This window comes from Carcharodon carcharias, chromosome 4 (assembly GCF_017639515.1).
Source record: "Carcharodon carcharias isolate sCarCar2 chromosome 4, sCarCar2.pri, whole genome shotgun sequence".
Lineage (NCBI taxonomy): Eukaryota > Metazoa > Chordata > Chondrichthyes > Lamniformes > Lamnidae > Carcharodon > Carcharodon carcharias.
In genome coordinates this window covers 154212850-154240615 of record NC_054470.1, presented here as the reverse complement: position 1 = coordinate 154240615, position 27766 = coordinate 154212850, and the positions used below count along the sequence as shown (strand labels likewise).

Here is a 27766-nt window from a genome sequence, read left to right as displayed (position 1 = left end):
GAATTATATTAAATACATTTGGAATAAAAAGCTACTATCGATAATGGTGACCACAAAATTATTGGAGTACTGTAAAACAGAACATCTGGTTCACTAATGTCCTTAAGGGAAGGAAATTTTCTGTCATTACCTATTCCTGAATTTTGATCTAAATCAATGTGGTTGACTCTTAAATGGCCTCTGAAATAGCCTTACAAGCCACTCAGTTGTATTCAAGCAGGCAGCTCATCACCACTTTCTTAAGGGCAGTTAGGGATGGGCAAAATATGCCAGCACTGTCCATATTCTATGAATAAAAAAATAAAATAAAAGATTTTAAAAATCAGTGCCTTCAGGTGATGTAAAGAAAAAATGGGTGAAAGAGGCAAATATATTTAAACACATAACGGCGTAATTTCTGCAAGGATTCTCCTACTTCCTCATCATAACTTTGGTGGAAAAGTTTTCCTCCATTTTTCCACTGAAACTATAATGGCCAAGTGAGAAACCACCACATACTGTAAATGAGTTGTAAAGGAAGATAACAATTTCAAAATGCATATCGAGTACTCTGCATTACATGCACTATTTAAAGAAGAGCTGGGGAATTCCACAGTGTCCTGGCCAACATTATCCCTTAACCAACCTTGCGAAAATAGAGTAATTCGTCTTATACCTCATTGCTGGATGCTTGCTGTATATAAATTGGCTTCAGTTCACGGAGCCCTGCCTCCTTGCTTTGCTCCAAATTTGATGTGGGGTGGTGCCTGTTACAATCCCCAGCTGAGATTACCCCTGGGCAAGCCTGATCCCAGGGTGGAACCCAACTGGATAGAACATAACTTTTATTTGTTTGTTTAGATACATGGAGAGTAGCTACTGAACAGAGTCACAGCAGTCAGCTGATGAGCTTTTAACAAAGGAATAAAACATTTATTAAAGAAGAAAAGATGAACTATATTACAATACACCACACTCTGAAACCAAGTGACAGGTACGACCTCAACCAGATGCTATGGATCTCTCCTAAACTCCCTTCCAGACACTTGTCACACCGTGAGCCAACGAGTCTCACTGAACTCCTGTCTTTCACACAGGGTTTCCAATTCCACTCTCTAAGACCTCGCATGGAATCTACTCCCAAAGCGACGCTCTCTCTCAAATGCCTTCCACACAATCTTTCTCACTGACTCAGCAGTCAACAGTACCACTGCTTCACATGTCCATAGCAAAGAGTTGCAGACCTTCAGTTGTCTCTTTGGGCCTACTTGCCTCCAGCAAGCTGTTCTCACTTTAAATCTACTTTCTGCAGACTTTGTCTCTTTAAATCTGAAGCTTGGAGCTTTTCTCTCTGTCCCTCACTCAACTTCACTTAATAAGACCTTTTCCAGGTTTCTGTACTTACTTTAACTAGAAGGTCTTCTTGGGACTTCCTCCTGTTCCACTCCCCTGGATTTTTTGGTATTTTCTTTAGCTTGGGACTGACTATCTGTCCCCTTTGCTCCAATCTCTCCTGGCAGCTACTTTCAACCAACTGAACTCAAACAGCTTCCAAAATCAAACTGCTGTTTTTTCTTTTTCTGTGTGTACCTGTGGGAAGGACATGCCTCTCTGGACCACTGTTGCTGGGCAACAGCACAATTCTTCTACTCTTGTTTGTTTGATCTAGCTACAACCTCACTAGAAATGCAGGCACCTTTTTAAAGTGAAAGTAAAACTCAATTTGACCTTTCTTTACACAGAGATACAGAAATACAAATCAAACTTAAATTTTAAAGCTAATACTCATTCCTAACACCTACAAATACCAATATAACTTACTTAAACTATCTCCATTTCCTAACAATTCCCCTCAAGCTATATAACCAATTGTCTCTCTCTCTCTAATGGAGAGAGATACCCATGAGGTCCTTCATGGATTACATTTCCTACACAACAACAGTGACTACAATGCAAAAGTAATTCATTAGCTGAAAAATGTTTTGGGACCTCCCAAAGACAAAAGACACTGTGGCCATAACATTCCTTGTAGCTGCCTCCACTCATTATTTCACCAGAACTGAACATTCTGCCATACGTTCACCAGAGTAATGCTGACAGAGTGGGAGCAGCTCTAAGGAATTTTCTAGCCTGTCAAAATGTAGGTTCATTCATTGATCGTTTTCATTAAATCAGGATAATAAGTTGATGCAGAATCAAAATTTTCAAACACACCCTTTAGTTTTAAGCAAATTTTTTTTATTTTAAGACTGGATTTGATGTTGTGCACTAATTATTTATTTTCCGATAAATAGATTATAACATCAGAAATATGGGAATCAAAGGGGCAAACAATCTTCACATTTTCAATGGCTTATTCTGATCAATATTTCAAGTCATAAAGAAACTTTAGGAAAGGATAAGATAAGATCTCTTCAAAACATTTTCCCTCATTTGCTTTTTTTTTTACGTAGCTTCTCAGTAGTCCCAGGGATTACGAGACTCCAGCAGAGGAGGCAGTGCCCCTATATCATGACTGTGTGGGACAGGCTAGATGGAGAATTTGGTCTATGCCCATGCAACTTGTTCGTATGTTTCTCCATCACCTCTTTTGCCCTCCTTTCCCCTCTCATAAATCAATAATTAACAGCAATATTCCTGTTTCCTTTTTCCCTCTGTAATAGATCAGGTACTTTTTAGTGGCTAGGCCCAGAATGCTCACTGACCATTTTACCAGAAGTTGTTCCGGAATAGGCAGTGGGCCCTCATTAATGCATGCAAGAAGATTTACGCTTTTTAAAGCATTAGCCAGGAATGAAAGAACATGGCTCACTCTAACATGAGGTCAGACATCTTTCAGGCATCCTTGGTGCTCAGGGGTTACTCCCACACAATTAGTCATTCTCATCCTCACTTTTTGTTTGAAAAACAGGGCTCAATTTCCCAGCCAAGTAATGTAATTATAAAAACACAGTGAACGGAATTCTCCAGCCCTGTTGGCAGTGAGCGTCATGGCGGGTGGGGGGAGACAATATGGCGGGAAGGCCAAAAATTGGTTTCATGCAATCATGAATTCAGCTAACCATCGTCCGCTCTGCCCGCATTTGGTGGGCTGCCTTCCCTACCGTCCAACTTTGGGAACCTAATTTCAATGCCCTTGCATCTCATCATCTTCCCTGCCCGCTGGAATCATCCCCCCACGTCAAATTTACCACTCACGTAGGCGGGAAAACACGCTGGCACAGAACATGTCTGGACAAGTGTGATGTGCAGAAGTCAGGACTTACCGTTAGGGCCTTGCTCACATTGTGGACATCCGAGGAGCAGGAGATGCTGGAGCCCTATAGCTACCGAACCCTGGAGGAACACATGCATCGCATGCTGAGTGGATTCTCATGAATGTGGCTCTGCCACGAAGCAGCTCATGGAAGGCGGGAGATCTCTGTTGTTGTTTGAGGTCTGTTTCGGAACTTCACAATCTTGGCCATGAGCTGCTATGGATGATTGGCGAGGGGCAGGAGAGGAAGGTCCAGCTGTGAGTGGGAGAGGAAAGTGTACTGGAGGGGGGAGGGGGGGTTGGGAGAGGAAGGTCTAGGTTTGATTGGGAGTAGAAGGTGTACCAGGAGGGAAGGTGACATTGGGAGAGTGGGGGGGGTGGTGGACAAAGGTGTCAGGGGCATTGTGATTAGGAGAGGAGGGACGATGGTGACAGGGGCTGAGGTTGGGAGAGGGGAAGGGGGTCTGGGAGGGGGGAGGAGGGTGTAATGGAGGGCAATGCTTGAATTGGTGAGTCAGGTGTAAAGGTGTAAGGGAAGGAGCTTGGAGTGGGGAAAGAGTTCACGGGAGAAAGGATTTCAGGAGGAGGAAGGAGTCTGGGAGGAAGAGGGAGTAAGGGTGGAGGACAGAGTAAAGGTGGGGGGTGTGGATGTCCTGTTGAACGTGCATGGGAGGGGTCTGTGGAGTCAATGACTGCTTCCTGGGGAGCAAACTGAGGGTGGGTGTGGTAGGAGGGAATGAGAGTGGACAGAGTGAGTCAGCAGCGTGAGAGGCTGAGGGTGTGACAGTAGTGGTAGAAGGGACAGCAAGGGTGGTTGGTGGGGACTCAGTAGTGGACACGGACCTTGAGGGTGGGAAGGAGAAGATTGGGAAGGACAATTCTCAGGAAAATAGGGAACGTGCATGTTCGCCTGGACATCCTGGAAAGACAAGTGTTCTGGTTGGTAGGTGACAGTATAGGGGTAGAAGGTGTTGCCAAGGGCGTCAACAGTGATGGAGGAAAGGACATGGGTGAGAGGCGGAGGGGAAAAGATGGGGGAGCTAAGAAGAAACTTAACAACTAACTTGGTTGTTGAAATCGAAAGTAAGCAGAGCCTCATGTTGGACGGGTATAGGTGCTGCATGGGAATGTGATCAACAGGTGGGCGGAGACGCAGGTCAGCTCAGAGAGACAACTGAAAGCGAATTCCAGCAGGCAGCATTGAAAATGCTCAGGACAGTAAGATGAATGCGATGGAGGAAGGCTCCACAAGCGTGGGAAAAAATCTTGCGCGAGGATCCAAAAGGCCCTGCAATAGTCACACTTTTCCCTCCAGAATCAATCGTGGTCCGGCTGTGTACAGCTGAAATGCTAGTGGTGGGGGGGTGCAGTGGGGGGAGTCGTGAAGCCTGTAAATGAAGCTGAAAGATACCGTTACACATTATTCAGTGAAAGTGAATATATTTTCAGATTATAAAGTGACAAAATGTGTGCACCTGTGCAGCCACTTGTGATCAGAATTTCTTAATTTTTCTAGGCTTAACACTTCTTTTAGGTACTGCCCTGACATCCGCAGCAGGGGTGGAGACAGCCTCGGCAATGGCTGGCCCTGTTGCCTCTGATGACTTCAGCATGCGTCCCCTGGAGAGCTGAAGTCTTGAGGGCCCCAGCTTGTTTCGACTGTTCTCCAGTGGACCTGCTGCTCCCTCTGCAGCAACAGAGGACGAGGTTGAGGGGGTCACAGGCAAAGGAAACTCAGAGAGAGTGGACAGCCTCTGAGATTCTTGAGTGCATGACACAAGGGTGTCCAGCTGCCGCTCTCCTCCCTTTGGGATTCCGAGGGCCCCGGCCTGACTCCTTGAGGGGAAGGAGCTCCTAGAGGGGTATTGAGGTGCTCCATTTCCCTCTCGCATTGCCACTGCCGGGTGTCACCCATGGCTACCGTGATGGAGTGCAGATCTGTGCACATCTCTGCATTCTGCTGGACCTTGAGCTCCATGGTATCTGCCATCTTTCATATGGAGACTTCCATGCGCACACATGTGGACACCATTTCATCAGAGAGCAGGTGGACGCTCTCCTCCAACTCCTGTGCCACTTTGTTGAGGGGTTCCAACAGCTCTGCGTGACGATTCTCCAACCTTCTACTGATTCTCCACGATGAGGCAAGACCCTCTGAAGAGAAACCAGAGATCATTACTGAGGTACCTGAGCAGCCAGAGGAGACATTAGCATAATCATCTTTGGCAACTCCAAGAGCAGTGTGCCAGCCTTAAAAAAGGATGCTTTCTCCTAAGATCATAAGAGCATAAAACATAGACGGAATAGGCCTTTCAGCCTATCGAGCCTGCTCCGCCATTCAATCAGATCATGGCCAATCTGATTGTGACCTTAACTCCACTTTTCTGCCTTCCTCCAATAATCCTTGATGCCCTTGTTGATCAGAAGTCTGTCTAACTCAGCCTTGAATATATTCAATGACCCAGCCTCCACTGCTCGCCAAGGAAGAGAATTCTACAGACTAATGACCCTCTGAGAAAAGATATTTTTCCTCATCTCCATCTTAAATGGGAGATCCCTAATTTTTAAGCTGTGTCCCTTCGTTCTAGATTCCCCCATGACCCTTCCAACAAGTCCTCCCATTACCTTTATTGACCATTGCAATAAACCACAATCACCCACTTTGTATGCCTGCCCTATTTCCTGACAGGCAGCAAGTCCACAGTAGCAGGGAAAGAACAAGAGAGTTAAACATTCATTTGCTAGCAACCATGACATAATTTCCAGACTTATCATCTTAGTTTCTGGTTCAGTTAAGATACCCATTGTGGGAAACACACTGGGCGAAATTGTCCCAGATTTGCACAAAGTGCAGTAGCGGACAGGAGAAAGGATGTTTTACCCAAAGGCCGTAATGGTGGCTTTTCATGCCATGTTGTCCTATTCCCGGCGCATCCTGCCTCATTAATTATGCCTTCACGGGGAACACGCTGGCTCACTGGTGGGCTGGCGGGTGGGTTCGGATGTGTCTGCCACACCGTGACCTCAGTGCATCCTTGTTCCAGGCACCATATTTAAAGTGCACCAGAGTGAATGCTTACTTCATCTCTTCAGAACAAGACTGCTGCAGGCGACACAAGGCACTGAAAGCAAAGAAGACAGCAGCCCCCAAATTTAGTGACACCTCTCTGGGGCGCCTGCTGGATGCAATGGAAGGCCTCCGCAATGTCCTCTACCTCCACCCTGGCCGCAGAAGGTCCACCAGAGTCATCAATAAGGCCTGGGAGGTGGTGGCAGCACTGGTCAGTGCCATCAGGGCACAGAGGAGGACAGCCTTCCAGTGCAGGAAGAGGATGAATACTCTCATCTGGTCCACCAGGGTAAATCACCCACCTCATCACTCTCAACTCATACACTCACAAACCCATCACATATCCTCAGGGATATCACACCTCAAGGGACAGCACCACTAACTCTCTCACACACCCTCACATCTCCATCACTCATATCCTCTGGAGCTCATTTCCTCATCCCGTCCATGGCTCCGCTCACCACACAAACATTCCATGCAGTGGCATGTGTCCTGTTCACACCCTCGCCACCTGTTTTCATGCAGGACAAACTGGCGCCCGACAGCAGAGAGAGATCCCAGACCGGGGGTGGGGTGGAGTGGTCCACATTAGGCCCCACTCACTCTAAAGAGCGTGCCATCATGCTGACTGGTGAGGACATGGACCATGCCTGTGATGACGGTGAGGACGGCGGCGAACACCCGTGTGAGGATCCTGCACCAAATCATCCGTATCCCAACATAATATGAGTGCTCTCTCTCATGCTTTTGACTCTGCTGCCAGTGTAACAGATGGATCCTCTTTTGATTTGCAATGTTACAGAGAATATAACTGACTGCAATGATCCAGGATAGTATACTGAAGAACATCCTTGTATCCATCAAGGCACCAGAGCTGCTGTTTCAGTATACCTATGGTATGCTTTATAATGCATCTGTCGAATCACTGTACCATCTCTCATCCTCACCCCTTACACATTGTCCCCTTCCACTTCCTCCTTTCACTACTCCCAATATGCACATTCTCATATCATCTCATCTCCCCTGAGCTGATCAACCTGCACCTCATCTCACAAGCCTCCTCAATTCACATTGCAGCCAAGCTCTGGAAATGCATGGCATCCATATTCCTGTTACATCTGTCTGATTCTCACTTCCACTAGAAGCACCATACTGACAGGAAGTACATATTCTTGCTAGCCAATCATAGAACTCCACTTCCCCCTTTGCAAGAGAAGTGTTCTCCTTCGACAACACCTTTCAAACTCATGACATCCATCACCTGGAAGGACAAGGGCAGCAGATGTATAGGAACATCACCACCTACAAGTTTTTTTCTTCTTTATTTATTCATGGTATTACGACTGGTCTCCGGGTGAGGTCCCCAAATTTGTGATCATCCCGGACGATGTAGTTCAAATGATTAACTTCCCAAATGGGACCCCAATTTTGTTATGCTCCCAGTTGAGGAGGAATGAGCTGGCTCCCCTTCTTTATTCAACACCCCCCTCGGTTGGTCATAACAAGTTAGTTAAAAAAGAATCGCTTCCCTCATGGATACCTTTCCCAGTCTAAATGTATTTATGCTTTAGAGGGAGCTAATTTACCAAGGCTTTCTTGAGTCAAGGAAAGAGCAAGTTTATTAGTAATTAGAAACCTGAGAAAAATAATAAAAACACAACACACATACACACAGATCAGAAATGAAAGGCTGAGTCCAAAAATAAAAGTAAAAGAAGATATATGAATCAGTCTTTGGCTTGTCTGTGAGGAGTAGATGGCGAGACGTTGCAGCCATTAAGTTGGGTGATTTCAGTAGAGCTGACTTTAGTAGTTGAGCAGTTGGTTTAGAGACACAGGGTCCTACAGGTTAGCTGAAGGAGTTGTCCTGCTTCCTTTTTGTCTGTGGCTTTGCTGACTTGCCTCCAGCCACAGAGAGAGAGAGAGAGAGAGAGAGATAGAGACCTTTACCTGCAAGCTGCAGGGGAGCCTAGTAGATGTTCTTCTGCCGTGATCCTCACTGCCCACATTAGCACACCAGAACGAGAACACACAGATCAGGTCAGCAGCTGGCTTTTTAACTCATTTACTTGTGTATTCCAGGAAGGGAAAAAACAAACATGCCTTTCGCCCAGAATCTGCTTTTTTTCAACTCAGACCATTTCCATATTCTGAGATATAACTCAAGAGTAGATGGTTTTTGCTGAGATGTGGTAATCAGTCTCTATTGTCTCCGCAAGCACAGGAGATTAAAGTTCAGTCTTTTGCATTACATCTCTTCCTTTCAAGTGTCTCTGTCTGAAGTAGTCCTTGATACCTTTTTTGGTGCAACATTCCATGTTCTCTCTGAAATAGGCAGTCAAGTATAATTCACATAGGGGTTTTCCAGAAAGTGGTTACTTTACATTCTTAGTCAGCTTTTGCTTGCATGTCTTTTTAAAAAAAATCCTCCTTAAAAAGTTCAATATGCCCGCAAGTAATTTGGGGCTGCGATATGCTGTTGTGACACTTCCTCCACATGACGAATGAAATGAGATTCATCCTCATTTCATTACAAAAGGGGAAAAGAAATTCTAAAATAACAAATGCACTCACATACACATTGATTCTCCTAGCCTTGATCAATATTATCTCTTCAGTCCTAACCAGGTTTCTTTAAGATCTGGACAGGGCGTCTGCAATCATATTTGATTTTTTGGCAATGTGGGGGATTTTTATGTGGTACTTTGGAGTTTCAAAATAGCTTGGCATTCTGTGTCTTAAACTTTTCCACAAAGGTTAATGGGTTGTGGTCAGTATAGACTGTGATCTCTCTGTATCCATTTCAAACATATATCTCAAAGTGTTTGAGGGACAGAAATAGACCAAGGGTTTCCTTCTCCACTGTGGAGTACTGTTTCTGATGCTTGTTTAGCTTTTTGGAGAACTATCTGATTGGTCTCTCTATCCTCGATTTGTCTCCTGAAGGAGGACAGCCCCTAACCAGATGTCACTCGCATGGATGGCTACTTTAAATGCTTGATTAAAGTCCAGAGCTGCAAGCATAGGCTCACCTGTTAAAATAATTTTCAGCTTTTCGAAAGCTGTCTGACGTTTCTCAGACAGCTACCTTTGCTTTTTCTGTAGTAGTTTTGTCAGCAAGGCAGCTACTGTGCTGAAATTTGGGATAAACTTATGGTAACACCCTCAAGAACCTCATGATTTCCCGATCTTGTTGTGGGAATGGGGAATTGTGCTACTACTTGTACATTTGCCGCTTCAGGCAGTACTTGTCCTTGATCCACTACATGTCCTAGGTAGGTCACCTGAGCCTTAGTGAACCCTTTCTTTGTGAGATTGACCACTAGGTCAGCTGACTGTACTCTCTGGAAGAGGGCTTCCAGTTTCTCTAAGTGAGCTTCCCAGGTATCGCTGTACACTAGGAGGCCGTCTGGGTATACTACACAATTGGGTAAGCCTGCCACTACATGATTCATCAGCCTTTGAAAGGCTGCTGGGTCATTTCGGAGTTCAAATGACAAAACTCAACATTGGTATAACTCATCCGAAGTTACGAAGGCAGAGATTTCCTTCACATGGGCAGTCAAGGAGACCTGCCAGTATTTCTTGAGTAAATCTATCTTTGTAATGTAGGCTTATTTATCTCCCCTAACAATGTAGTCTTCCAGCCTGGGTACAGGTAGGAGTTGGCTCTGGTCACTGCATTAGCTTTTCGGGAGTCAATGCAGAACCTTGTGGAGCTGTCTGGCTTGTGCATGAGCACAACTGGGGAGCTCCAGCTACTGCTGCTAAGCTCTATTAATTGGTGCTCCAGCATGTAGTTAACTCCTCCTGAACCTGGGCCAGATTTTCGGGGCCTAGACAATGGGGATGTTGTCTTATGGGAGGGCCCTCTCCCACATTCACATCATGTAGAGCTAGTGTAGTGTAGCCTGGCTTGTCTCTGCATAAGTCTTTAAATGCAGTGAGCAGCCTCCTCAAGTCTGCTCGCTGTTCTGCACTTAGGTGGGCGAAGAAGGAGTCTAAGTTCTCTAGTATTTCTGTGTTGGTTAGCTGGTATTAAGGCATTCAATGTGGGCCTCACTCACGTCTCCCTCCAATTCATCCCCACTGCTATACTCATCCTCTAGGTTGGTGGCAATGGGACAGACCCTTACCTGCTTGTCCCCTTCTCAGCTGTGATATTGCTTTATCATGCTGACATGACACAGCCTTCACTTTTTCCTCGCATCTGGGGTCTCAATTAAATTGTTTACTTCCCCGAGCTTCTTTGCTACCTTGTATAGGCCACAGAACCGAGGGTTCACCTGGTATTGGTAGGAGCACTAACACATAGTCTCCTAGCCAAAAGGTTCAGGCCCTGACATGTTTGTCTGCCTGTTTTATCATAGCTGACTGGGAGATTTTCAAGTGTCTCTTGGGTCACATCAACTGGCTCTCATGAGTTGCTCCTAGAACACTGTTATGTAGTCTAACCTGGAGACTTCTTCCTTCTGCTCTAAAAACCTCTCCTTGATTAGGTTCAGAGGCTCTCGCACTTGGTGCCTGTAAACTAATTTGAATATAGTAAAACCGGTAGACTTATTGGGTGAGTCCCTGGTAACAAATAGAAGAAAACTTCGTCCTTTATCCCAGTCACAGGGGTACTTAAGGCAGTATGCTCTGAGCATTGTTTTTAGGGTCTGCTGGTACCATTCTAGTGCCCCGTATGGGTGATATGCTAAAAGTTTCAGCTGGGTCACGCCCAGGTTACCCATGACTTCCTGGAATATTTGGACTTGAGATTTGAGCCCTGATCCAACCGGATCTGGGTGGGCAGACCATACATGGTAAAAAACTGGGTTAATTACCTCACCACTGTTTTGGCAGATATGGTTCTCAGGGGAACAACCCCTGGGAAGTGAGTATTCACGTCCATGATGGTGAGGATATGCTGGGAGCCAGCCCTCTTTTGTTTTGGGCAGGCACCCCAGACAGTCCACTAACACCTTGCTGAATGGTTCCGTAAAACTGGCACGGGAATCATAGGTGCAGGTTTTATTGAAGGCTGGGGTTTCCCCACAACCTGACAGATGTGACAGGTTCTTCAAAACCCTAGTATATCCCTGTGGATATGAGGCCAGTAAAATTGCTGGCTAATGCGAGCTTGGGGTTTTCATATACTGACATGCCCAGCTCTCAGAATTTCATGAGCTAGCTGTAATATTTCCCTCTGCTACCTCGGTGGCACCACAACCTGGTGGATCACTGTCCACTCCTCATTTTCTAATCTGTGAGGGGATCTCCATTTCCTCATCAGCACCTCATTTTTAATGTAGTAGCATCCAGGGACTGCTTCTACCTCAGCTTCAGTGTGTGCAGTCTGAGCTCACGTTTTTAACAGTAGGTCAGCTTGCTGGGCCGCTACCAAGGAAGATCTATTTATTACCTTGTGAGGGTCTTCTAGACTCCCGAAGAAGGTTTCAGATAACCAGACCGTAGGGTCTTCTGCCTAGAGTGCCACCTTAGCCTTCATTGACAGAGCTTGCCTGGCCATAGACTGCATTACCTCACAGTTAGGGAAAATGCCAAGCACTTCCCCCTGGCCTCAGTGGGCTTCTCTGAGACCACTAAGGATGCTGTTACCTTCGATCCTGCCAGTTCATTGCCGAGGAGCAGGTCAACCCTGTACACAGGCAAAGTGGGGATGACTCCCATGGTCGCCGGTCCTGACACAAGGTCGCACTTCAGATGCACCTGCTACAAGGGGGTGGGCATTTACCCTTCTTCAATTCCCTTCATCAACATCTTGGCAGTTATTGCACTCTCTGGTGGATAGGTCATGCCTTTCCCTGAAGTAGGGTTTGGCTAGTCCCTGTATCCCTCAGTATCACTACAGGTTTACTTGCCTCACCTTGGGGAAATGTGGCCACCCTTCCTTCAAATACAAAATCCTCGTAACTCTTAGGGATTTGTTTAACCTCATCCATACTCCCAGGAGTGCTTCTACAGGGATTCACAGCGGCATTCAGAGTCATAGTCTGGCCTGCTATGCTATGCTATATCTGACTGACTCCCATTCCCTGTGTGGGGTGTATGTACCCCAATAAATCCCACTGATTTTTCCCTTAACCTCCAACAGTTGGCCTGGAGGTGCCTTACCTTTCGGCAGTTAAAACACACAGGCTTCTTGGCCTCACTTTTCATCTCAGAATCACCCTTTCTGTCATGAGGAGGGCCCCCAGCATTTCCCTCTCTCCCATGGGTGCTCAGTCTCCTATCACTCTCTCCACCTCTATTCTTTCCAGTTGATTTGTGGATCAACTCATAATCGTCAGTCAGTATGGCTGCCTGTCTGGCCCCTGTTACCCTCTGCCGCTCTAAATGTTTTCTTATTGGGAAGGGTAGGGAGTTTTTAAACTCCTCAAGGAGAGTTATTTCATGAAGATTGTTGTCAGTGGTTTTTGTCTTAAGTACCCATACCCACTGGTCAAAAGCAAATTGCTTCAGCCTTTCAAATTCCAGATACATCTGGTCAGGCCATTTCCTGAGGGTATGGAATCTCTGACCATACGCCTCCAGCACTAACTGTACGCAGTTAATATAACCTTTTTACTGCCTCATAATCAGTGACGCTTTCCTCAGGCAGGAGTAAATCTTGTGAGCCTGAAAGCTTATTCTGCAGTGGTAGGGGACCAATGTTGGACTGGCCACTTTAACTGCTGTGCTAACTACTCGAAAGAGATAAAGAAGGCTTTCATCTCTGCTTCATCAAACTGATGTCTCAGCTAGTGGTGTCTTCAAGGGAAACTGTAGGATCCCTGCCCCTCAGCTCGATCTGTTTTAGTTTAAATTCCCTCTCCCACTCTCTGTTCTGAAATTCTCTCTTTTCTCTCCGTGCTCTTTCCTGCTTTTCCTCTTTCTCTCTTTCTCTTCCCCTTTCCCTTTCCTTTTCTTTTTCCTGAAATTCTAATTCCCACTGCTCCAATTTTAATCTCTCTGCTGCTACTCTATCCATTTCTTTGTCCTCAATTTCCACCCATAGACCATTGGCCATCCCTTTTAAAATTTCAGGTTTTCTGGCCTTCGGACGAAATTCTAATCCTAAACGCCTCGTTAATGTAGAACTGAGCCCCCAGTTTGATATGACTGGTCCACAGGCGAGGTCATCCAATTTGTTATAATCCCAGATGAGATACCCCAAATTGTTAACTTCCCAAAGGGGACCCCAATTTTGTTATGCTTCAGGTGGAGGAGGAATGTGCTGCCTCCCCTTCTTTGTTCAACCCCCCTTGGTTGGTCACAACAAAGTTAATTTAAAAACAATCCCTCCCTCATGGATACCTGTTCCCAGTACAAAGGTATTTATGTTTTAGAAGGAGCCAATTTAACCAGGCTTTCTTGAGTCAAAGAAAGAGTAAGTTTATTAGTTACTAAAAACCTGAGAAAAATAATAAAAGCGCAACACACATACACACAGATTAGAAATGAGATGTGAATCCAGAAATAAAAGTAAAAGAAGATATATGAATCTGTCCTTGTCTTGGCTGTGAGGAGTAGATGGCGAAACGTTGCGGCTACTAAGTTGGGTGGTTCTGGTAGAGCTGACTTTGGCAAATGAGCAAAACAAAAACAGAATTACCTGGAAAATCTCAGCAGGTCTGGCAGCATCGACGGAGAAGAAAAGACTTGACGTTTCGATTCCTCATGACCCTTCAACACAACTGAATTTTCTTTACAATGAGAGGGGTGAAATATAAGCTGGTTTAAGGTGGAGCGGGGGAGAGAAGTGGAGGGGGGGGTGGTTGTAGGGACAAGCAAGCAGTGATAGGAGCAGATCATCAAAAGATGTCACAGACAAAGGAACAAAAGAACACAGAGGTGTTGAAGTTGGTGATATTATCTAAACGAATGGACGGTAGGGCACTCAAGGTATAGCTCTAGTGGGGTTGGGGGGGCATAAAAGATTTAAAAATAATGGAAATAGGTGGGAAAAGAAAAGTCTATATAAATTATTGGAGAAAAAAAAACAAAAGGAAGGGTGAAGGAACAGAAAGGGGGTGGGGATGGAGGAGGGAGCTCAAGACCTAAAGTTGTTGAATTCAATATTCAGTCCTTTCAAGTGAAGCAGCATTTCTCTTGCATTTCCCCCAACTTAGTCTACTGTATTCGTTGCTCCCAATGCGGTTTCCTCTACATTGGAGAGACCAAACGTAAATTGGGTGACCGCTTTGCAGAACACCTACAGTCTGTCCACAAGAATGACCCAAACCTCCCTGTCGCTTGCCATTTTAACACTCCACCCTGCTCTCTTGCCCACATGTCTGTCCTTGGCCTGCTGCATTGTTCCAGTGAAGCCCAACGCAAAGTGGAGGAACAGCACCTCATCTTCCAACTAGGCACTTTACAGCCTTCCGGACTGAATATTGAATTCAACAACTTTAAGTCTTGAGCTCCCTCCTCCATCCCCACCCCCTTTCTGTTTCTTCCCCCTTCCTTTTGTTTTTTTTCTCCAATAATTTATATAAATTTTTCTTTTCCCACCTAGTTCCATTATTTTTAAATCTTTTATGCCCCCCACCCCCACTAGAGCTATACCTTGAGTGCCCTACCATCCATTTTTAATTAGCACATTCGTTTAGATAATATCACCAACTTCAACACCTCTGTGTTCTTTTGTTCCTTTGTCTGTGACATCTTTTGATGATCTGCTCCTATCACTGCTTGCTTGTCCCTACAACACCCCCCCTCCACTTCTCTCCACCACCCCCCCACCTTAAACCAGCTTATATTTCACCCCTCTCATTGTAAAGAAAAATCAGTTGTGTTGAAGGGTCATGAGGACTCGAAACGTCAACTCTTTTCTTCTCCACCGATGCTGCCAGACCTGCTGAGTTTTTCCAGGTAATTCTGTTTTTGTTTTGGATTTCCAGCATCCGCAGTTTTTTGTTTTTATTTTTGGCAGATGAGCAGTTGGTTTGGAGATTCTTGGTTCTGCAGGTTAGCTGAAAGGAGTTGTCCTGTTTCCTTTTTGACTGCAGCTTTCCTGATTTGCCTCAGCCACAGAAAGAGAGAGAAAGAAACCTTTACCTGCAAGCTGCAGGGATGTCTAGTTGATGTTCTTCTGCTGTGATCTGCTGTTGTGACAATGGGATGTGAGCATTGCTGGCAAGGCTAGCATTGATTGCCCATCCCTAATGTCCCTTGTACTGAGTGGCTTGTTAGGTCATGTCAGAGGGCAGTTAGGAGTCAACTACATTCCTGTGGGTCTGGAGTCAGCTGTTTGCCAGACCAGGTAAGGACAGCATATTTCCTTCCCTAAAGGACATTAGTGAACCAGATGGGTTGTTATGGCAATTGATAGTTTCACTATCACCATTACTGAAACTAGTTTTCAGTTCCAGATTTATTTAAATTCCACCAGCTGCCATGGTAGGATTTGAACCCAAACCCCTATAGGATAAGCCTCTAGATTACTAGTCGAGTGGCATTACCACTATGCCACCATCTCTCCCCCAACCCCCAGTTAGAGTTGCTAAACCTTCAAGATTGGAGTCTCCAGGAATCGTTGTGTGTAGCTCTGGAGAAAAATCATATGGACATTAAAAAGATTTTTTTGTCATTTTCTTTGAATGTTTCTCTTCACCAGATTTAAAAATATTGAAAATGGGAAAATAAAGGCTGTTTGGCTAACAGTCAAACATCATCCAAATGGGTAATGTGTCTTTTTGGTTTCCAATTGACGTAGGAAGTAAGATATAAGGATGGATGTGTTAGCTGATGAATTGTTGGACTGGGGAGGGAAAGACATGTGATGAAGCCTCCAGGAATACTTTTAATCACAGTTGACAACCCTAGTTCCTCTCCAAGCCACTCACCATCCTGTCGTGGAACCATATGATCTTTCCTTCACTGTCACTGGGTCAAAATCCTGTAACTCCCTAACAGCACTACAGGTGTACCTACACAAGATGGACTTCAGTGGTTCAAAAAGGCAGCTCACCACTACTTTCTTGAGGGCAATTAAGAATGAGCAACAAATGTTGGTCTTGCCAGCAACACTCAGATCACATGAAAGGATAAAAGAAATGCCATGTAGAGGTCCAGGACCAGCAAAGGGGACCATGAGACAGAGTGAAAGTGGGAGCAGCTGAGGGGGAAGCACTGTAGATAAGCAGCACCTTAAACATTGGTAATGGTGTTGAGGTTGGTGAGCCACCAGAGCAGCATGACTCCATTGACCACATCTGCCACAAACCAAATTAATCTTCAGCCAACTTCAAGACATCAACTAATATGGTCAAGTGCTGCGAGGTGTTAGAAGGGCTTCTCGACTTTGCAATGTAATATGGATCATGTGGCCGCTTTTATGGAAACAGTAACCAGATGTTTACAAGAGGAGTCACTGTTACCATCCATTGTTGCTTGCCTACAGGCTCATACGGCTGCTATGCAAACTTTGGGTTCCTAAGACTGCTTCACTTTAGACAAGTTGGAGGACAAAGTACATTGTGGTTTTCCAGATTTAACTTAGCTCCTCCAGGATGTTCTCCCACAGAGTTACAGGACTGATCTGCCATTGCCCCAATAGAAGGAGGTTGAGGGAACAAGTGTGGAAAATGTGCAGACCTTTCTCAGGACATCTGCATGTCTCATCCATTATCAGCTGCTCAGCCAACACCCACCATAGTGCTTGAACTCCAGCTAGCCCTGACTGTTTCTTCAGTAGCTGGGTTCTTAAAGGCTGCAGCATCCAGAGAGCAATGGCTGTGAGCATCTCAGGGGACTAAGGAAAATACAGAGCAGCCAGCATCAAAGTGATCCAGCAATTGTTGTTAGAACTGAGTGTGATGCCAGATGAGGATAGAATTGCAACTATTGTCACTCACTGTCCAGACTCACTCTCAAAAAATATTGATTTGATAGGTGCCTAACAGCTGTCGCTACTCACACAGCTGTACAACTGTGGGAGATCTTTCTTGAGAGGTTGGTTAGAGTGAAAATTAGGTGAGAAAAGTAATTCAAGTGCCAATTGAAAGTACTCTCGATGATACCTTCCCTTACTTTGCTCATGATCGAGAGTAGGCTGCTGGCGTGGTAACTGGCCAGATAGCGTTTGTCCTGCTTTTTATGGACAGGACACACCTGGCCAATTATCCACATTGTTGGATAGATGCCAGTGTTGAAGCTGTACTGGAACAGCTTGGCTAGGGACATGGCTATTCTGGACCACAGGTCTTCAGTACTACTGCCAAGCTGTCATCAGGGCCCATAACCTTTGCAGCATCCAGTGCCTTCAGCCATTTCTATACATCACGTGGAGTGAATCAAATTGGCTCAAGACTGCCATTTGTAATGCTGGGGTCCTCAGGAGGAGGCCAAGATGGATCATCTACTCGACATTTCTGACTGAACATTGTTTATCTTTTGCTTTGATGTGCTGGGCTCACCCATCATTGAGGGTGGGGATATTTGTGGAGCTTCCTCCTCCAGTTAGTTGTTTAATTGTTCACCACCATTCAAGACTGGATGTGGCAGGACTGCAGAACTTAGACCTGATCCATTTGCTGTGTAATCACTTCGCTCTGTCTATCGCATATTGCTTCTGTCTATCACATTTTGCTTCTGTCTATCGCATATTGCTCTATTGCATGTTTGCCATCCACTAGTCCTGTGTTGTAGCTTCACCAAGGTGACACCTCCTTTTTAGGTATGTCTGGTGCTGCTCCTGGCATGCTCTCCTGCACTCTTCATTGAACCAGGGTTTATCCCCGGGCTTGATGGTAATGGTAGAGTGAGGGATATGCTGGGCCATGAGGTTAAAGACCATGGTTGAATAAAGTTCTCCTACTGCTGATGGCCAACAGCACCTCACGGATGCCCAGTTTTGAGCGGCTAGATCTGTTCTGAATCTAGCCCATTTACCATTGTGGTAATGCCACACATGATGGAAGCAATTCTCTGTGTGAGCAAAGGACTCAGTCTTCACAAAGACCTGTGTGGAGGTTATTCTTATCTATCCTATCATGGACAGATGCATCTTTGACAGGTAGATTTTTGAGTACAAGGTCTGGTAGGTTTTTCCTCATGTTGGTTCCATTACCACCTGCCGCAGGTGTGGTCTAGCAGATGTGTCCTTCAGTACTCAGCCAGCTCGGTCAGCATTCTTAATGATGGACATTGGGCCAGCTTTTTTGGGTCCAGATGATAGGAAGACTTTCCACATCCATACCAAGTAGGGTTACCATGATGTAGCCTTATGTGTTTTTCCATGTCGTTTTAAATGCAGTGAGTAGCTCTGTCAGGTTGTCTTGCGATTCTGCATTAAGATGGATGAGTACAGGGTCCAATCTTGGAAACTCTCTGGTCAGCCAAATAGTAGGAGTTTAAAACAAAAACAGAAAATGCTGGAAAAACTCAGCAGGTCTAACAGCATCTGTGGAGAGAAAAACAGAGTTAACATCATCTGTGGAGAGAAAAACAGAAGTTAAAGTTTCAAGTCCTTACGACTCTTCTTCAGAGCTAAAAGTAGGAGTTTAAATATGGTCTTCAGCTGTGTATCCCTGCAATTCATTGTTACTGTTCTGTGTTCTCTCTTTTGCTTTGGGAATGGGCTCTCCTCTCAGCTGTTCCATAGCTTTTGGAACACTACTGCCCTCTGGTGGATGGTCAGCTCCCACTGCACTTCCTGTTGCTTTTTGACTAGGTGAGGCATCACCCTTCATTCTGTCTGGTTCTATTTGGGAACTTTCCTGGTCCCCATTTAACTTTGACATAAAGCTTTTGGCTAAACCAATCATTGGTTCCTTAGGTTGTGCCTTTGGTTTGGGAGTCGGCACTCTCCTAACTTGTTCCATGCCCCCGGAACACTTCTGCCCTTAAGTGGACGTTCAACTCCTGATATACTCCCTTGTGGCTCTTCAACTGGGTGAGGCATCTTGCTCCCTATCTGTTCATCTGTTTGGGGATCATATTGAATGGCAGGGCAAGCTCGAGGGGCTGAATAACCTACTCCTGTTCCTAGTTCTTATGTTACCCTATTTAAATTTGGAAAGAAGGTTTCTACCAGCCATACTTCAGGCAATTACTTAACCTTTTTTCATTCCTGGTTTAATAATTTGCCTTCCCTTGGGCTCTTCGACTACATGGGGCATCTCCCTCACTGTCTCTTTCCCTGCTCTGGGACTTCTCTAGTCCCTGTTTAAATCTGGAATATTTTCTAAATCTGGCTTAAATTCTATTGGCTCTTCCTGGACCTCATTCAAATCTACTGGCCTGGCTTTAGCCTTGTTAACTTCAAGCAGCTCTCGCTCAATGGTGATGAGTTCTATTTCATCCTTTTGGGCCTCAGAACTTTCATTAGCTCTCTGCACTCCTGCAGATTTCTGCTGACTGATGTTGGCTTCTTTTCTCTTGATAGCTAACACCTTGCTGCCAGCCAAATCATTTCCAAGGAGGAAATCGATTCCTGCCACCAGTAGTTTAGGGACAATTCCTATCGTGATGTGTCCTGAAACTAGGTCACACTCTAGGTGGACTCTATGGAGGAGGGAAAACACAGATGCTCGTCCCACTCCACTGATCAGTGCCTGGGCCTTCAGGGAGGACTCGGGGGTAGGTTTATGTTTCCCTCCAGCATTAAGGACTGAGTGGCCCTGTGTCTCAGAGCAGTACAACGGACTTGCTCATATCTTGGGATGGGTACGGGAAGGGACAAAACTCCAAAAGAACTCTGGCAGTTTGTCTGTCTCGAACACACATAATGCCATGCCCCTATAGGGGTAAGTTTCTTCAGTGAGCGTCTCTGCCTGCTCTGCCACATTATCCATTGGGTCATCCTTCAGGGGACTACTCTTATGGAGCCTTATTAGACCCAAGGGCTTTCATCGTAACTTCCAGTACTCAAGTCTGGAGTGACCTTTTTCATTACAATGGGAACACACCAGTATCCAGGTATTCTCCTTTCGGGCTGCAGGAGGAATTCTCGCACCCTTGCTTGTGTTTTCCTTACTGGGTGGGTCAGGGTGGGGGCGGGGGTGTGGCCTTTCCTATCTAGGTCACCCTGCTTACCTTTCCAATGGTCATGGGAATGGTTTGGAAAGGTCCTGTGTCCAGGCCTATAGGTGAGATCGTAGCTGTCTGCTGTGACAGCGGCATCTCTGGCTGTGAGGATCCTCTGCTCCTCTAAGTGCATCTGTAGGTTGGAGGGTAATCAATCTTTGAATTCCTCCAACAATATCAACTCATGTAATCCCTCATAGGTGCACGGGATTTTTAAAGAACTGACCCATTGGTCAAAAGCAATTTGCTTCAGCCACTTGAACTTGACGTAAGTTTGTATGGTTTTCTTACGAGTGTTCTGGAATTGCTGGCAATAAGCCTCCGGGACCAACTTGTAAGCACTTAGGATGGCAGCCTTAGTCTGTTCATAATTAATGGACACATCAGGAGTCATCATGGAGTAGACCTCTTGGGCTCTCCTTGGCAGCTGCCCTTGAATTAAAAAATGTCCAGATATCTGATGGCCGTTTTAGCTATCCTGCTGCTTTTTCAGAAGTGGCAAAAAATGAATCCACAACAATCCCTTCAAATTCGGGAATGAATCTAGCGTACTTGGGGCCTCAGAGAATGGCTCTGAGGTAGGAAGATGGGGCCTGTTACCAGGTGGAGAGAGGTTTGACCTCACAGTTTCCAGCTGTCTGGTCTCTCTCTCTTCCCCTGAGGTGCTAGCTCCATTTCCTATTTTCGCAGCTGGAATTCCTCTCTCTGCTTTTCTCCCACTCTTTCTCTCCTGAAATTCTAGCTGCATCATGAGCTTTTCCAGCTCAAATTTGGCTAGGGGAAGGGATTTGGAGTCAGGGTTGAGCCCTTCCTTTACCTGCACTGTCAGATACGTCGGATCCAAATGCCCAACAGCAACTGGATCAGTTCAGTTCATTTTACTGGGTAATTTTAACTGCACCTCCCTAGTTACAGCTTTCAGTTGCTCTGAGCTTAGGGATATTAATGTTTCACCATTTAGATCTCCTTGTTGACCCATATGTGGGCATTGAAAGTTGCCATTTTCTTAGTGTTAGGGAAAAGGAATTTGCTGTGGTAATTTACTGTGTTTTAAAATTTGTTCCAGACACCAAGGGGAGAATTCTGCACCCCTCCCCCCCCACCCCCCAGAGCTGCATCAGGGAGATTAAGAAAACTCATAAAGATGTGACAAATAAAAAATAAAATCATTCAGACATATCCCCTCATGTCTCATTGTCACATGAGTTGGGACATGTTTATGAATTTACATGAAACGTTTTGTTAAATTAATAAATCCTTCATGAAGCCTCATCCCACCCATGGATGAGGTTCCATGATAAATGCGAAGGCCGCCTGGACTCATCGCCTGCCCGCCAGCTTTAAGGTTGGACGGGCAGTCCTGACAGGTATTTCAATTAGTTGATTGATGGCCTTAATAAGCCTTTGACAGTTTGACGGGCACGCAGCCAACTCCGGTGTGCGCCCGCCGAACTGAAGGTCAGAATGACACTCAGTGACCTCAGGATGCATGTCTGACATCACCGCGCATCATTTTATGGGTCGGCGTGCAGGACCCACCCCCGCTCGCCAACCAGAAGATTTTGCCCCAAGATTTTCTTTTGGCTTCTAATTGGTTCTTTTATAATCAGATTTGGCTCGCATCTTAAATTTGGACTCTGGCTAAATTCCAAAGGGTGATCCCGGATTTGAACTCCCAATTTCTGTTAGGGACAGGAGGGGATCAGTTCAAACAGCCCTGAATTTTCCTCTTACCATCTATGTGGAAATGGAAGATATTTTGAATTTTTTTTTGAATAAGTGCTAGCGTATTTCCCAACATCTTGAGTTTTGTGCGATCTGATTTTTACTGATAACCCCACAGCAAACTTGAGTGAAAATTAACTCAGAAGGTTAGTTTATTGCACACATTAAAATAAGTGTGAAAAGGAGCATCAGCAACGTCCCACTCTGCATTGATACAGTAAAGGGAGGGATGGAGAAAAGGAGGTCATATAGTACAAGGACAACAGAGAGAATGAATATTGCTTCATGTGAGTTCTAGAGTCCAGAATTACAGTCCAATGAGGAATTCTCTTGCAGAAATCGGCTGGTTGAAGACTGGTGATATTGTGGTGTTATGATGTTGATGTCCCAAGATGAAGTAGGCACGTAGAGATTGAACCATTTTTGTAGGCAATTGTTCAAAAACTTCCCAACAGAGTCAGGTTAAATGGGGGCCAGTTGTCCAGCCTAGTGACTTGCTAGTCAGATGTTAAACAGCAGACTGAGGTTTGCAGCTCAAAGGGTAATATTAAACCTAAGATAAAAGCAAAATACTGTGGATGCTGGAAATCTGAAATAGAAACAAAACATGCTGGCAAAGCTCAGCATGGCTGACAGCATATGTGGAGAAAGAAACAGAGTTAACATTTCGAGTCCATATGACTCTTCTCTCTGAGAAACTCTGTTTCTGTCTCCACGGATGCTGTTAGACCTGCTGAATTTTACCAGCATTTTCTGTTTTTATTTGTCATGTTAACCTGTTCAGCAAGCCAGAATCTTAGTTCACGTGACCTTACTTCTCCACAATGACTTCAATGAAGGATGCTTATCCAGTGTCTGGAAATTGGCTTTGTGTACTGGACTGATAATGTCTCAGCCTTTATGGATTGAAAGAGGTGCTATTTGTTGAGGGTCTGGTTTTTGGGAAATCATTGTCTTCTTAGACACACTGACTCTGCTAACAAGTTTGGCTTATTAAATGCAAATGGCCTTCATGTAGCTCTCTTTGAAGTTGGTCTGTGCAGTTCCAGGTAGTCTATTAGAAATCCTTCAGACATAATGAAGTGTGATATTTTCAAAACTGAGAAGTGAATTCTTTTGTTCTGGTGACTCACAGACAGAGGGTCAGCCAAAAGTCCAATTTAAAAATAAGAAATAACAATAAGGATAAAGTTATTTTTAAAAATATATAGTTTTGGATTCTGTTCCATAACACTAGTTACAGTTTGTCAACCTGAGAATGACCCATTCATCTCAACTGAAATATATAAAAAAACACTGCAGTTTCAAACATTTGTTGGAAGCATTGCTTAACTTGACTACTGGCACAAACTGAGTTTTATGTGAGACAGTTCAGTATGTGCTAACATTTCTGTGGCAGGGACTAAAGGAAATATGCTTCAGTCCGCTATTTTCCACACAGAGGGAATCATTTTGACTTTGTGCCATTGTCTTCAATAGGAATAAAAATTGAGACACATTTATAATGGCAGCTGATCAAATATTTGCCCATTTTATACTATTGCCCCAAGTCAAAATCAACCCAGTTAAGTTCTTCATTCCAGTTGAGGTGCAGGGCAGGTGCTGAGTGAAAGCTAAAGATGGAAAATGAAAAGACAAGTTAATCTGGTTCACCCTCCTGTGCTTCCCAGCAGCAGGATACTAACTGGGATTTGCAGGAGAGATCTAGAATTAGGCACCTGTTAATTTGCATCGGTTAATATGTTGTTTCTCTGTTGGTGGAGGGAATGGACCTAAAGGAGACGTATTGACTTCTACATGAACAGTGCATAAGAGAACACCACAATATTTGCTTTATAACGTGGATTGACATTATCAAGTAGCAGCAATAAACAAGATTTGCAGGAGAGGTGGGTGCCCTTGCAAATTTAGGCTTTGGCTTCAATAGCTGGAATTCTAATCTCTTTGAGGCCAAAACCTAGACTCCATCCTAGATTTCTGATGATCAATTGCAATCTAAAATTAGACATAGAATGCCAGGAAATGTGGAACTATAACCCTTGAGTATAACAGCAGACTGTTACTTACCACTCCAAATCAAGTGGGAAGACAGGCAAACAAACACTAACATCCTCGCTGAAGCCAATTCCTCCAGTATCGCAACCATGATCATGTGAAATCTGCTCCGCTGGTCTGGACACTGCACCAGCATGCCAAAGTTATCGGCTTCTGAAGCCGATCCTCCTTTACAACTTAACCATGGCACCTGATCTCGAGGAGATCACAGAAAACGTTTTACAGAAATGAGACATTCTGAAGGCCTCATTGAAAAGGGAACCAAATGGAGGAACTTGGTGCAAATTGTGCCACCTGGTGGTGCCTCACCCAACAAGCTGCAACACGCTTGGAAACTGATGGCACAAACTCTGTTGCGGAGAAGTGACAAAATTGGAAGGAAAGAAAGCAGAACCCTGGGCAAAAATTTTCACTCAGCAGGTGGGCGCATGCCCGTCCAGCTCGAGCATGAAATGATATGCATTGGCATTGGCCGAGCGTGCCGTCAAGGCGCAGTCCCACAATAGTTCGGGAGGCAGGCACACGCCAAGTTGGCAGTGCACCCGCCAACAATTAGAAGGCCTGTTAAGGTCATTAAATAATCAATGAACCTAAATTTTTCGCTGCCCATCCAACCTAACAGTTGGCGGGCAGGCGAAAAAGCCAAGCAGCCTTTGCAATTTTTTGGAAACCTCAACCTTGGGCAGGATGAGATTTCCAAGAGCAAATAAAAATAAAATAAAATAAAAGTTTTATAACTGAATTAACAACATGTCCCTGCTTATGTGACGGAGTCATACAAGGGGACATATTTCATTACCTTTTTATTTCTTTTTTTAACAACGCTTCATCTCTGTGCCTCAGGGAGATTATGAAGCACTTACTCACATGCACGCGTGAAGTTCGCATTCAGCCCGTTCGCCCTCCCGCCCACACAGGTAGCGCTGCTGCTCACGTTACATGCATGAAATCATGGTCTGGTGCTGATCGTGGGCGGCGGTCAGCTTCTCACACTACCCCCGCCGAGCCTGCCTGCCAAGGGAAAAATTCTGCCCCCTGACTCAAGAGGACCCCCACCCCTTCCTCGGTGTAACTCTTGTCCTCTCTGCTCAAGGAGCTGTGGCTCCTGGGTTGGCTTACTGAGTTACCTGTGGACACACAATTCATGGAGCCTGGCAGACGTCATCGTCATTCCAAGGGACTGATCTCGACCACCCTCACTCTCATCAAAGGCTCAAGTAAATCATCTCTCCCTTGATTTGTAGACATCAAAACTACATTTCATTGATAGGCCACAAAGTATTAGACTCCAGTAAGCTACCAGGGATTTGACCTCTCCCCAACTAGATCATAGGCATACAAATAATGTTTTTTTTTAAACACAGTGTAGTGGCTTCAGACACAGCTGTCAGCTGCTGCACTTGCCATTAGGGCCAGACAGAAAAAAACAGTACCACACATACACACAGTGAGATGCCATTTAATTTGTGCGGTTGTTTCAAAGCTTAAGAGTGGATCCAACTGGATCAAATTTATAACTTTATGAATAGTTCCTGAATGGCCCAAACTGACTCACTTTGGGTTACAAATGCATTTCATCACGCATTGCTCGTATTTCATACCACAGAACCACTTGTTCAGGGATGATTGAAACATGTTAATAGACCAGTTCCATATAACTATTAATTATAAATACAACTACAAGATTTATACTCATGCTTTTTTAATTAATGCTCATTGAGAGGAGGAAAAGTAGTGTAATGAGCATCATGTCTCCGGAATTATTTCTGCTTCAGTAACTGCCATCATAATTTCCACAGAAAAATAGTGATTTGATGTTCAAGGAAACATAATGAGACTGTTAATAAGGTCTACACCCCCAGGCACATGCCCAGCTAGTCTAACAGCAGCAGTGTGGAAGATAACATTCTCTTTGTTCCTACTCTCTGCATTCATATCACATGTTTTATCATAATATCAAAGGTGGTGACATCACTGCATAGCTTTCTACCCTGGCTTCATGTATTTTGAAGGCATTTACCACAAGTTAATTCTCGTACAATGCATTCTGCAGCCAACAAAGCTTTTCAATAATTTGAAGGCAGGATCTTTAGTGAAGTTTAAAGTTGGGCTCATGGGTAATAACAAAAAGGAAAATATTATGGTGGCAAGAGCAACTGGGGCTGCCAAGGCAAGGACAAGTTTTTCTGATTTGAAGTGGATAAATCTCAGATTTCTCTTTAATACTTGCAGAATCAAGTTAAAATCTAATAGGGGGAATATTAACAGGTTTGTTGCCAATTGCTATAAGTAAAGATAGAATTGGGTTTATAGATCACCATATAGAAACTAATTCAATGTTTTTTCCTATTGACAGCCTGATGTTTTTCTTTATGTATTAGATGGTGTAACAGCAAGAACACAGCCAAAGACCAACACAACAACAGCTGACTCACAAAACTGACCTTGGCTACTGAGAGCAACCAATCTGAAATGCTTGTGCTGACATGTCAGTTGGCAAACTCACATCCAACATATTTGGTTTACCATGATAGTTAACTCTATATTTGAACAAAAAATAGCTTTCTAGCCAATGTTAATATTTGAGGCGGGTTTGATATTCTCGTGGTATTCCATATTTAAACTATGACAGAATATCGAGGAGGATCGACAGTATTTCTCATGTTTCTGTCACAAGCTGAGATGTCTCTCCAGATGCTCTTCTGGTTGTGTCCTTGGCAAGGACGGGCAGCCTGCTAAATCCCTGTAATTTAAAAAATTAGGACTTGTACATAGTGTAGGCCATCCTTCTTTAGTCTACTGCATTGTTAACATTCCAGATTACACTTAAACATATTTAATGTTAATGGAGCAGTTGTGCTTTATCTGTTGGACTAAGGTACTTGGCACTTTGGAAAGAAGCAGAGCACCTTGCAATATGAATAGAAGTCAAATACATCTCATATTTCCCCTGTAGCAAGGAAACTTATAATGGCTGGAGTAGCTGACTAAGCATAGCTGATTATTTGATAGCAGATTTCATCTTGTGGACAGACAAAACACGCAATAATAAATTTAAATAATCATTGTTCATTGGCCCATATCATATTTATGTAAGATTGTTGATATCTTCCATGTTAAATACATCCCAGTGTAATTAAAGGATGACATTATATATATTATAGACTCATAGATGTTCACGTCACATAAGGAGGCCATTCGGCCCATCTTGTCTGCACCAGTCAAAAAAGATCTGACAACACTAATCCCATTTTCAAGTGCTTGGCCCATAGCCCTGGAGGCCATGGCAACACAAGTGAATATCTAAATGCTTCTTAAATGTTAAGAGAGTTTCTGACTCAAACAACCGTTCAGGCAGTGAATTCCAGGCTCCCACCACCCTCTGGGTGAAAGAATTTCTCCTCAACCTCCCTCTTAGCCGTCTACCTCGTACCTTAAATCTATGCTCCTTGATTATTGACCCCTCTACTAATGGAAAAAGTGCCTTCCTATCCACCCAATCTATGCCCCTCATAATCTTATATGCCTCTATCAAGTCCCCTCTCAACCTTCACTGTTCCAAGGAAAACAACCCTAGCCTATCCAATCTTTCCTCATAGCCCAGACCCTCCAGCCCAGGCAGCACTCTGGTAAATCTCCTTTGCACCCTCTCCAGTGCAATC

The 27766-nt window shown here is 44.6% G+C and overlaps 1 long non-coding RNA gene across 1 annotated transcript in view; it reads left to right on the top strand.

Moving 5' to 3' along the window:
• LOC121276710 overlaps window positions 1–27208 on the top strand; it is a 55302-nt gene extending 28094 nt beyond the window's left edge. The window contains exon 3 of the long non-coding RNA XR_005942739.1: window positions 26486–27208. This is a non-coding gene — a long non-coding RNA (uncharacterized LOC121276710). The remainder of the gene's footprint in view (window positions 1–26485) is intronic.
• The last annotated feature ends 558 nt before the right edge of the window (window positions 27209–27766 follow it).